At 35.5% G+C, this 9,462-nt stretch overlaps 1 long non-coding RNA gene across 1 annotated transcript; it reads left to right on the top strand.

The window, feature by feature from the left end:
- Window positions 1–6,463: 6,463 nt before the first annotated feature.
- On the top strand, window positions 6,464–7,500 carry LOC133531798 (uncharacterized). Its single transcript, XR_009801597.1, has 2 exons — window positions 6,464–6,711; window positions 7,126–7,500. It is a non-coding gene; the product is annotated as an uncharacterized LOC133531798 (long non-coding RNA).
- The last annotated feature ends 1,962 nt before the right edge of the window (window positions 7,501–9,462 follow it).

Raw genomic sequence — 9,462 nt, 5'->3', positions numbered from 1 at the left:
CTGTACACTTTTCCGGTACCACCAGCCTAGGACCCCTCATGACGCACCCTAGTTCCTCGTACAACTCATTCTTCCTGGTAAAGTATAGTTGTAAATTCGAAATCTCACGAAATACGAGTACCAAACTTAATAGCAAACTAAAAGATACCAAGTATGATCAGTAAAAGGAATCTTTGCATTACGAAATAGATTAGATACCTACCGGAATGGAAGAGGGTGTCAGGGGTCTCTGGTAGACCGAACTACCTAATAACACTAATCATTTTTGTGTATTTATTATTATTGAATGTGTGTGTTTTCTTTAAGTGACAGTGCAGTTCTGTTATGCTCAAAGTAATTAAGTCGGTGTGCAAATTATATCTACATTAATTAATTATATGTTATTATCTAATTATATTGACGACCAGTTTGGCCTAGTGGAATAGTGACCCTGCCTACGAAGCCGATGGTCCCGGGTTCAAATCCTGGGAAGAGCATTCATTCGTGTGATGAGCATGGATATTTGTTCCTGAGTCATGGGTGTTTTCTATGTATTTAAGTATTTATACATATTTATATATTATATATATCGTTGTCTAAGTACCCTCAACACAAGCCTTATTGAGCTTACTGTTGGACTTAGTCAATTTGTGTAATAAATGTCCTATAATATTTCTTTATTTATTTTATATCTGTTTTTGTGTTTTCCTTGTGCTACAAGTGCAGTTGTGCAGTGATATAAACCAGTTTTGTATGTCCGCTGAGCAACCAACCCCGTCGTGACTGTCTAAACTACTATCGACATTTACATATATGCTGAAATTGTGTAAATCATTACTAGGTAACACGTGCATGTAACGCCACTAGAGGGCCGTATGCTTGTTTGCCACCGTTGTGGTATTAAAAAAGAAGAAAAAGGTAATACATAAGAAAACTATAACGCAACTCAAGCAACTTGATTTACTTGTATTAACACTGACATGTCTAAAAGTGACGTGATGCGAAGTCTAGAAATCTAGAAATGCTTAGTTTTGGTGCGCTTTAATTACTATATACCTATATACTCGTATAAGTTTGATATTTATGGATAAGGAAGAAATGTAAATATTTCTATCGTGCTAATGGCAGCGTTGTTTTTAGGGTTCCGTAGCCAAATGGCAAAAAAACGAAACCCTTAGAGATTCGTCATGTCCGTCTGTCTGTCCGATTATGTCACAGCCACTTTTTTCCGAAACTATAAGAACTATACTGTTCAAACTTGGTAATTAGATGTAACCGCATTAAGATTTTTACACAAAAATAGAAAAAAAAACAATAAAGGGTCTAGCAGGCTAAGCGAACTAGAGGTGCCCCCAACGACGGATTTGGTCATTCTTTCAGGTGGTGTACTGGCAAGTCCTTAGAACACTCTATGCTTTATTATCAGTCCTCGATCTTCTTTTGTTTTCGAGTTATTCAGGATAATGTAAAAGTACCTGGGCGACCGAGCTTTGCTCGGTTATAACTATTTATTGTAATATGGTGGTCTATAGGTGATAATCGGTGGTTCGACTAGGTTACCCAAAGCTTAAACCTCACTAGATGGCGCCACAATTGCAAATTTTGAGTTTTAATTTTTTTGTGGAGTAGTCTTGGTATTTCTATACTGTAAATTATATTTAGCGCACTTTTTAAATAAATATTGAACTATTAAAACAAACATTGAACACTTCATTGTACAAAAACTACCCCTTAATGTCGACAGAATGTTTCTTGACTCTATTTCTAAGTATCACTCACACATTCAAACAGTCGTACTGGGATCCTTGTAGTAGACAATTTGGCACAGCGTGAGTTTCTGAGGCTTCAATAGCGTTGCGGTGTACGTGGAAATACATGCAAGAGGATGTGGGTTCGAGACTCATTAATTTTTTTTTGTTATCAGTATTATCAAGTACCTATTATTAATAAATTATTTTATGAGAAATATGAGCGTTTTCCATAAAAATATTAAAAATCTGATTCTCACACATCATGATATTTTTGGGTTCTTCCAACTCAGAATCACTAGCATAATCAATCCTCGTGCTAAAAAAACCCGAAAATTTGTATTGAAATTTTAGTTTTACACTGAAATTTCTTTCACACTAAAATGTGACGTAATGTTATGGCTATTTTAGGATATCTTTTTTTAATGCTAGGGTGGAGAAGATTCTAAGTAGAATGAACGTAAGAAAGTCCAAATTTGTAAGTCAGATTTTCCAGTATTTTTTTCAAAAAAAAAAAACGCTGTTTTATGTTAAAATTAAAGCAATCCCTTACTGCCCAGCCTTTAAAAAAGTAGGTACTATTTTACAGTAGAATTTAAAAAAAAATTACGATACATTTAATTAAATTACAGTGAGTTACAAAATTGCATGGCCTTCTATTTATAACCATTATAAAAAGAAATGAGATATTGACCATGTTTGTTTATATTATTGATTTCCCGATATTTTGACACAACTAGAAGTTTCACACAATGCCTATAGATAGAAAATTATTTATTTATTGTCAATTTCATTCAACGGATCACATCATATCCAATTTATGTGTTTATGTATTGCATTGTTTTCTACCTAGTTGGTTATTAAATTCTGTTACTGCAATAATCTTTATCTACATAAAATATACCAACGAAAGCTTAATAAAGTATATATTAAAATGAAGTACACAAAATCAGGAATTACATATGACAATATCATTCAAAATCGCCTCCTCTGGCTTTGACACAGGCCCTCAAACGACGAGGCCAGTCATCAATAGCGGCACGCACGATTGTCATGTCTAATTCCGTCACTGTCTTAACTATGGCCCGCTTGAGGGAGTTAAGATTTGTGTGGGGTTTAGCACAGGCTTTCTCCTCAATAACCTGCTATATGGCATAATCCAGGGGGTTAAGGTCCGGGCTGGAGGACGGCCAGTCTTCGTGGGCAATAAAGTCAATTTTGTTTTTTGGAACCAGGTTTGAGTTGTTTTTGCCTTATGTGCAGGAGCCGAGTCCTGTTCAAAGATCCATGGCTGGTTTTGAAATAAGGTGTGGCTTAAGGGCTTCACTATTGGTTCCAGAACGGTTTCCAGTTTCCGGTTTTCACACCTTTTTCACAGAAATGAATCTGTGTTAGCCCTGAGTATGACACACCCAAAATCATGTTTGGCGGGTGCCCACTTTTGTGCAACGCAATAGGGTTGTTTCCATCTACAAATCTTAGGGCATAATTGTATCCCAATAAATTCTTTTGGATTATAAGAACATGTTAAACTACTTTTAGGGGACCTGTAATGACCATATTTTTGTAAATATTGAATTTAAAATATCTTTTGGCCCACGTCACGTGACCAAACTCGAAACGTCATTGAAGATTCTGATGACGTCACAACTCTCGTATTGACACTGTTGACAGTTAAGCGATTAACAACAAATGACAAATATCAGTTGACAGTTCGTATCTTCTACGTGTGTATGTAGTTATGTGTCAAACCATAAACTGTGACGTCACACAATTTTCAAAGAGCGTTTTGGGCGCGAAAGCATCTGTCAAAATATGTTTTGTTAATTTAACATATTTAAAGCCGTTTTTAGTATAACAGCTGAATTTTAAGGCAACTTTTAGTTAATATAAAAAGTAATACAAGCGTTTCAAAGAATTGGAATACGATTCTCTTTTAGGCCACAATTCATTATAGATACGACGAGATAAGCGTTATGTGTGGTATATAATTATAGCTCACAAATCCACCACATTATGTCATTTTTTATGTTTTCGGTAGCATTTGTTTTAACGGAAATAAAGAGGTTGCAAATCGAGTAACAGAACTTCAGAACAGATATCATTTGATATTTACCAGTCGCTTTTCGGTGAAGGAAAACATCGTGAGGAAACTGGACTAATCCCAACAAGGCTTAGTTTTACCCTCTGGGTTGGAAGGTCAGATGGCAGTGGCTCCTCGAACTGCAGTGTTTCCTGCGGGCATCAGCTCCGAAAGCAGCTCCGCATCAGGTGACCACTGCTCTGCAGAGGATTCTTCCTCACCGTTGCTGTCTTTGCCAGACTCAGCATCTGTAAATTCATACGAAAAATTATCTTATTGTTATACTCATCATCATTTGAATCAGACAATTCATTTACATTTTGACTAGAATTTTCATTTGATTGACTAGACTCTAAATCATTATTTGCACTTTGTTCAATATTTATTTCGTTATTGCATATATCATTATTAGTTCCATTCAATTCATTAAAATATTGCACAGAAGGAATTATCAAGTGATCAATAAAATTATTATTATTTAGTTCATTTTTAAAATTCCTATAAAATGTATGTTCTAAAAAGTCTACATTCCTTAACAAAATAACCTTAGTGGGATTTGATGGCTCAATAAGTCTGTATCCCTTTGTAGTCTCTGAATAGCCAACAAAAATACACATTTTTGACTTAGCTGACAACTTACTAGTGCGAGTAGGCTCCGGCAACAAAGAAAATGCTATGCAACCAAACACTCGAAGGTGTCCAAGATCAACACTGTGTCCGGACCAGACCTCCTCCGGCAACTGTCCTGCCAACGCCCTGGTAGGGCTGCGATATGTCATAACAGCCTCGCCCCAAAATAGATTGCAGAGACCTGCCTGTAGAAGCATGCACCTAGCCTTCTCCAAAATCACCCTATTCTGGCGTTCACGACTTATTCTAAACTAATCTAAATAATCTATAATCAAGTCTGAGCATTGTCATGTTCAACACCCTAATCCTGGTGTACAAGTCGTTTACGTTAAAGTGTTTAATTGTGATGAAATTAAAAACGTAATTTCAGTTTACTGTACGTCTTCTGTAGTGACTCAGCAAAGTGATTGGGATTTCATTTTTTCATTAGTGCAACATTTCGTGATTATCATTGGCGACTTTAATGGCCATCACACCAACTGGTCATATAAAACGGATACTCGCGGAACTCAAATATATGATTCTCTCGTGGACTGTAATCTAGTTTCTCTTAATGATCATAGCCACACAAGAGTGCGCCTAGTCAATGGAATGTTACAGGAGTCGTCGATATTTATTTTGTATTTAATTGGAACGTTATGAAAGAATCGCTAGGAAGCGATCACCTTATTATAAAAATTTCTACATTTTTAAACTTTTGTGTTAAATCTGTACCAAGGAGAAACTATAAAGAGGTTGAATGGAATGAGTATAGAAAGTATTTAGAAAATAAGTTTGCTGATTTGTCATTGCCTGAAGCTCCTCAAGAATCATATAATTGTTTTGTAAGTATTCTAAATGAAGCTGATGATCTTTTCATACCATATACTAAAATTAACCATAAGCTTAACTAAAAAATTCCAACCAAAACCGTACTGGAACGAGGCTTTATCTAAAGCCGTTGCCGAAAGACGTTTAGCTCTCTCATTGTTCAGACGAAATCCTACACCACGAAATCTTGAGGAACTTTAGACTAAGATAAGAGACACTCAGAGACTTATTAGAAAGCGTAGAAATGAAAGTTGGCAACAATTTTGCAACACCGTAAGCGAGTCTCATCAGCCTCTGAAGTTTGGTCTCGGATGAAATGTGTAAAGGGTTATGGGTCTTCTCGGCCTCATGTTAGTGTAGAAAAAGCTCATAATCTTCTTTGTTCTCTCACGCCAGATTATGTGTCTCCGTCGACGCCACTGATTGAGTCGGCTAGCACGCTTATAGACGAAACATTTACAGTTATACATGAATTAGATTCTTGCATTAAACCAAAAGATACTGCTCCGGGTAGTGATGGTATAGCATTTTCTATGATTAAAAATCTGCCCGAGAAGGGAACACTCTTATTATTAACATTGTACAATAATTTCTACTCCTTAGGTTTTGTCCCTACTCAGTGGAGAGAAATTAGTGTGGTCCCGGTACCTAAACCCGGAAGAGACCCCTCCTCTGACTCTGCTCTTCGACCAATCTCTTTAATTTTATGTCTGTGTACAATATTTCGTTCTATGATCAATAGGAGATTGGAATGGTTCATAGAAAAAAGATGTATGTTTGCCGAGGAAACTGTTAATTTTAGAAAGTGTCGATCGACTTTGGATAATTTAAGTAGCTTAGTCAGTCGGATTCAAAACCGGATTTTCAAAAAATATGATCACTTTGGGAAGTTTCATAGATATTGAGAATGCATATAATAATGTAAATGTTCCCATTTTAATTGAAATACTAGACAGGCTACGAGTTGGACATCACATTTGTCGATATCTATGAAATTTCTTAAGGGAAAGATATCTCACTATACAAACTGATACATTTATGTTCAGAAGATGTACTGGTCGCGGGTTGGCTCAGGGAGATCCTAGTTTGCCATTGCTTTTTAATGTTTACACTATGTATATAACAAATGTTTGTATTTAACAAATGTTTGAATAATCTGGGTCTCGAAATATCTACATCTAAAACTTTGCGTGTTTAAAAAAGGTATTACGATGGTTGACCCAGTAGTTGACCACGCACCGGTAGTTGACCATTTGCGACTTCAAATGTCAATATTAAGAATTCCCGCCACTATCTGGTATTTTTTAAGTTGCCTACATGTTATTTCAACTTTAACTGACAAACCAATCACATTCCCGATGACATGAGACAAAAAATGTAGCCTACACTATCATTTTACTTCCGCTCGTCGCCGTTAGTTGCCGATCTGCCGCCATTACAGTTAGGCACGTGTTCTGACAGGTAAGCCTATTTTATTGTTAATTGGCATTGTTTTTGAATGAACCTTATTGTAATGATTGTTTTTTGTAAAGTTTAAATGTTTATCTTCTCGCCTTCAACGTAGTTTTAAATATAACTACCCTATTTCATGACTTTTTTAAACTGGTTAACTTCTGGTGCATGTTTTTCTTGGTTTTCCTATAGTTGACCAGATGGTCAACGACTGGCTATATGGTTTTTATTTTTTATTTTCTTTTTTTAACTGGATTTTCATAGCTTTGGCATATTCAATACCACCTCTCACGATTTTAAGGTCCAAATCGTGGTGGTTCCTTAAGTTGACCAGTGGTTTGACTTTGGTACCACGTACAAAAAAAAAGCTCCTATGGTTGACCAAGCCTTATAAAACATTATTCTTTGCTTTGCTTGTTTTAGATTAAAAAATGCCACCAAAAAGAAATTCTTTCAATATAGTGAGGACGACGTTTACGAAGCAGTAAAAGAAATACATTCTGGGAAAAAAAATAGAGAAACATGCCGCAAATATAAAATCCCCCATTCAATGTGATTGCTAAGACTGAATATGAAAACTTGTTGATCTAAATTAAAAAAAAGATATTGCTTCTAATTTAAATAAAGTTGATCATAAAAAACAAGCTACTTTTTATTATTTTTTGCTATTTTTGCCTTGTTTTGAAATTGGTCAACTTTGGGTACAAAACTTAACAACTACTGGGGCCTGCTGGTCAAACTTAGGTACATTCCCGTTTTTGGAATTTTAAAAATATTATAAAAAAAACCTGAACGTAATTCTGTGTTTTTTTTCTTATCTCGACTTTTAATTAGACAATATGCAATATAAAAAATAAACTAAAAGTAAACGTCCAAATAGTTTTAAATAACAACGATTTAAAGTCAAAATTTGTCCTTAACTGGTTTGGGACTGGGTCAACCATTAATAGAAAACTTGTAAACATCAAAATTAATGACAAAAAAAAGAGTTAGTCGAGTGTGTTAAGTATCTAGGAATGTGGTTGTACCGATCTCTTAGGTGGGAAAAACATATTAACGAATTGACTCAAAAGATTCAGAAATATTCCAATGTTTTAAAAGTTCTAGTTGGACCGGGATGGGGTGTCCACCCAAAACATCTCAGGAGATTATACTTTGCTATAATTCGTAGTCGAATAGATTATGCGTCTTTTCTTTACGATGATAGTTGCGATTCTCATATGTATATAAACTCGATAAAATTCAAAATCAGTCATTGAGGACTATCGGCGGTTTTATTAAGTCTACTCCTACACACGCAATGGAATTTGAACTGTGTACAACCGTTGTATATTCGTGGCATCTACCACTTCTTCTTACCATTTATGAATGGTAATATGTATAAGTTAACAACTATGTATTCCAGTAAAGTACTGGAAATGTTTACTTTGGACAAATGGGTAAATCATATAGATTTTTCTAAATCTATTAAGTTAAACATTACTTCTATTAACAAATCTAAGCGCGAGTATGACAAAGTTTCCCTAAGAACTACTGTAAACACTTTTTTACGTACCAATTACTCTGGATATACAGGCGGTTCTAAGGAAAAAACTCCTTAGGTGCTGCGATTTATGACCCTCAATCGAACGTATCTGTAAAATTACGTATAAAATATGACATGTCTATAATGCACGCCGAGTTGGTTGCCATTGTTGAGGCTTTATTCTATATCCAATCCCTAGATTGCAATCAGATAGTCATTTTATCAGATTCTAAAAGTGCTCTGCAACATATCGCTCGGTGTACCACAAACACTCGGTGTCTTCCGCTTGCCTATTCCATTTTGAATTCACAAATTACAATCATTCATTCATTCATTCATTTATTCCTTTATAAAACATAGTTTTACATGTCAATACAAATTTTCATATTTAGAACTATTAGCTTCGCATCGCATGATAAGACCATAATTCTGCAATGGATTCCATCTCATGTAGGTATAGCCGGTAATGAAGGAGTGGATTCCATAGCCAGGCTGGCTTGTCATGGTGGAATAGTATGCAATACCTTACCTTTTTATACGGACTGTATTTTTTCAGCCAAGAACAGAGAACCTGTACTTTATAGAAAGAATACTTTGATAAGAGATCAACAGAAAAGGGTATTTGGTACCAGACAGTCCAACCTCATCTTCTAATGACACCGTGGATTGATTGTTTCCTTAGTAGACGTGACATTGTATTGATGATGAGACTACGTTGTGGACATATCCCATTGAATCAATTTGGTTATTTAATGAAGAAAGTTTCTTCTTATTGTGATGAATGTGATGTATTAGAAGACGTGTACCGTGTTATAATGGAATGTGTCCGGAATTAAGCCGCTAGGATACAACTGGCTTTTTCAAGCCATAATACTATGTTTGATGTCGGGGGCTGCAATAGCATTCTGGCTGCTCCTCTGTCAGACTCCGCAATGGCGCTACTGCAGCTTGTACGAAAGACTACTAAAAAAGGTTAATAGAATTAGTTAATTGTATATGAATATTGTATTGTTGTTTTTCTATGGAACGACATGTTCACCTCGGTGACAAGCTCTTAAATGAAGAGAGAGAAAAAAAATGAAAATCGTTCTTAATAAGTTGTCTGAATGGAACGGAATAGCTGCCGAAACGCCTGTCAAAGCAGAGGCGTTTTTCTTACTGCAAGAATATTTTAAATTTCCAAAGGCAACATTCGATATTGTTTTCATATAATTTAAAGTACCTGGGCGACCGAG

This window comes from Cydia pomonella, chromosome 25, assembly GCF_033807575.1.
Source record: "Cydia pomonella isolate Wapato2018A chromosome 25, ilCydPomo1, whole genome shotgun sequence".
Taxonomy (NCBI): domain Eukaryota; kingdom Metazoa; phylum Arthropoda; class Insecta; order Lepidoptera; family Tortricidae; genus Cydia; species Cydia pomonella.
This window is presented reverse-complemented; position numbering and strand designations above follow the sequence as displayed.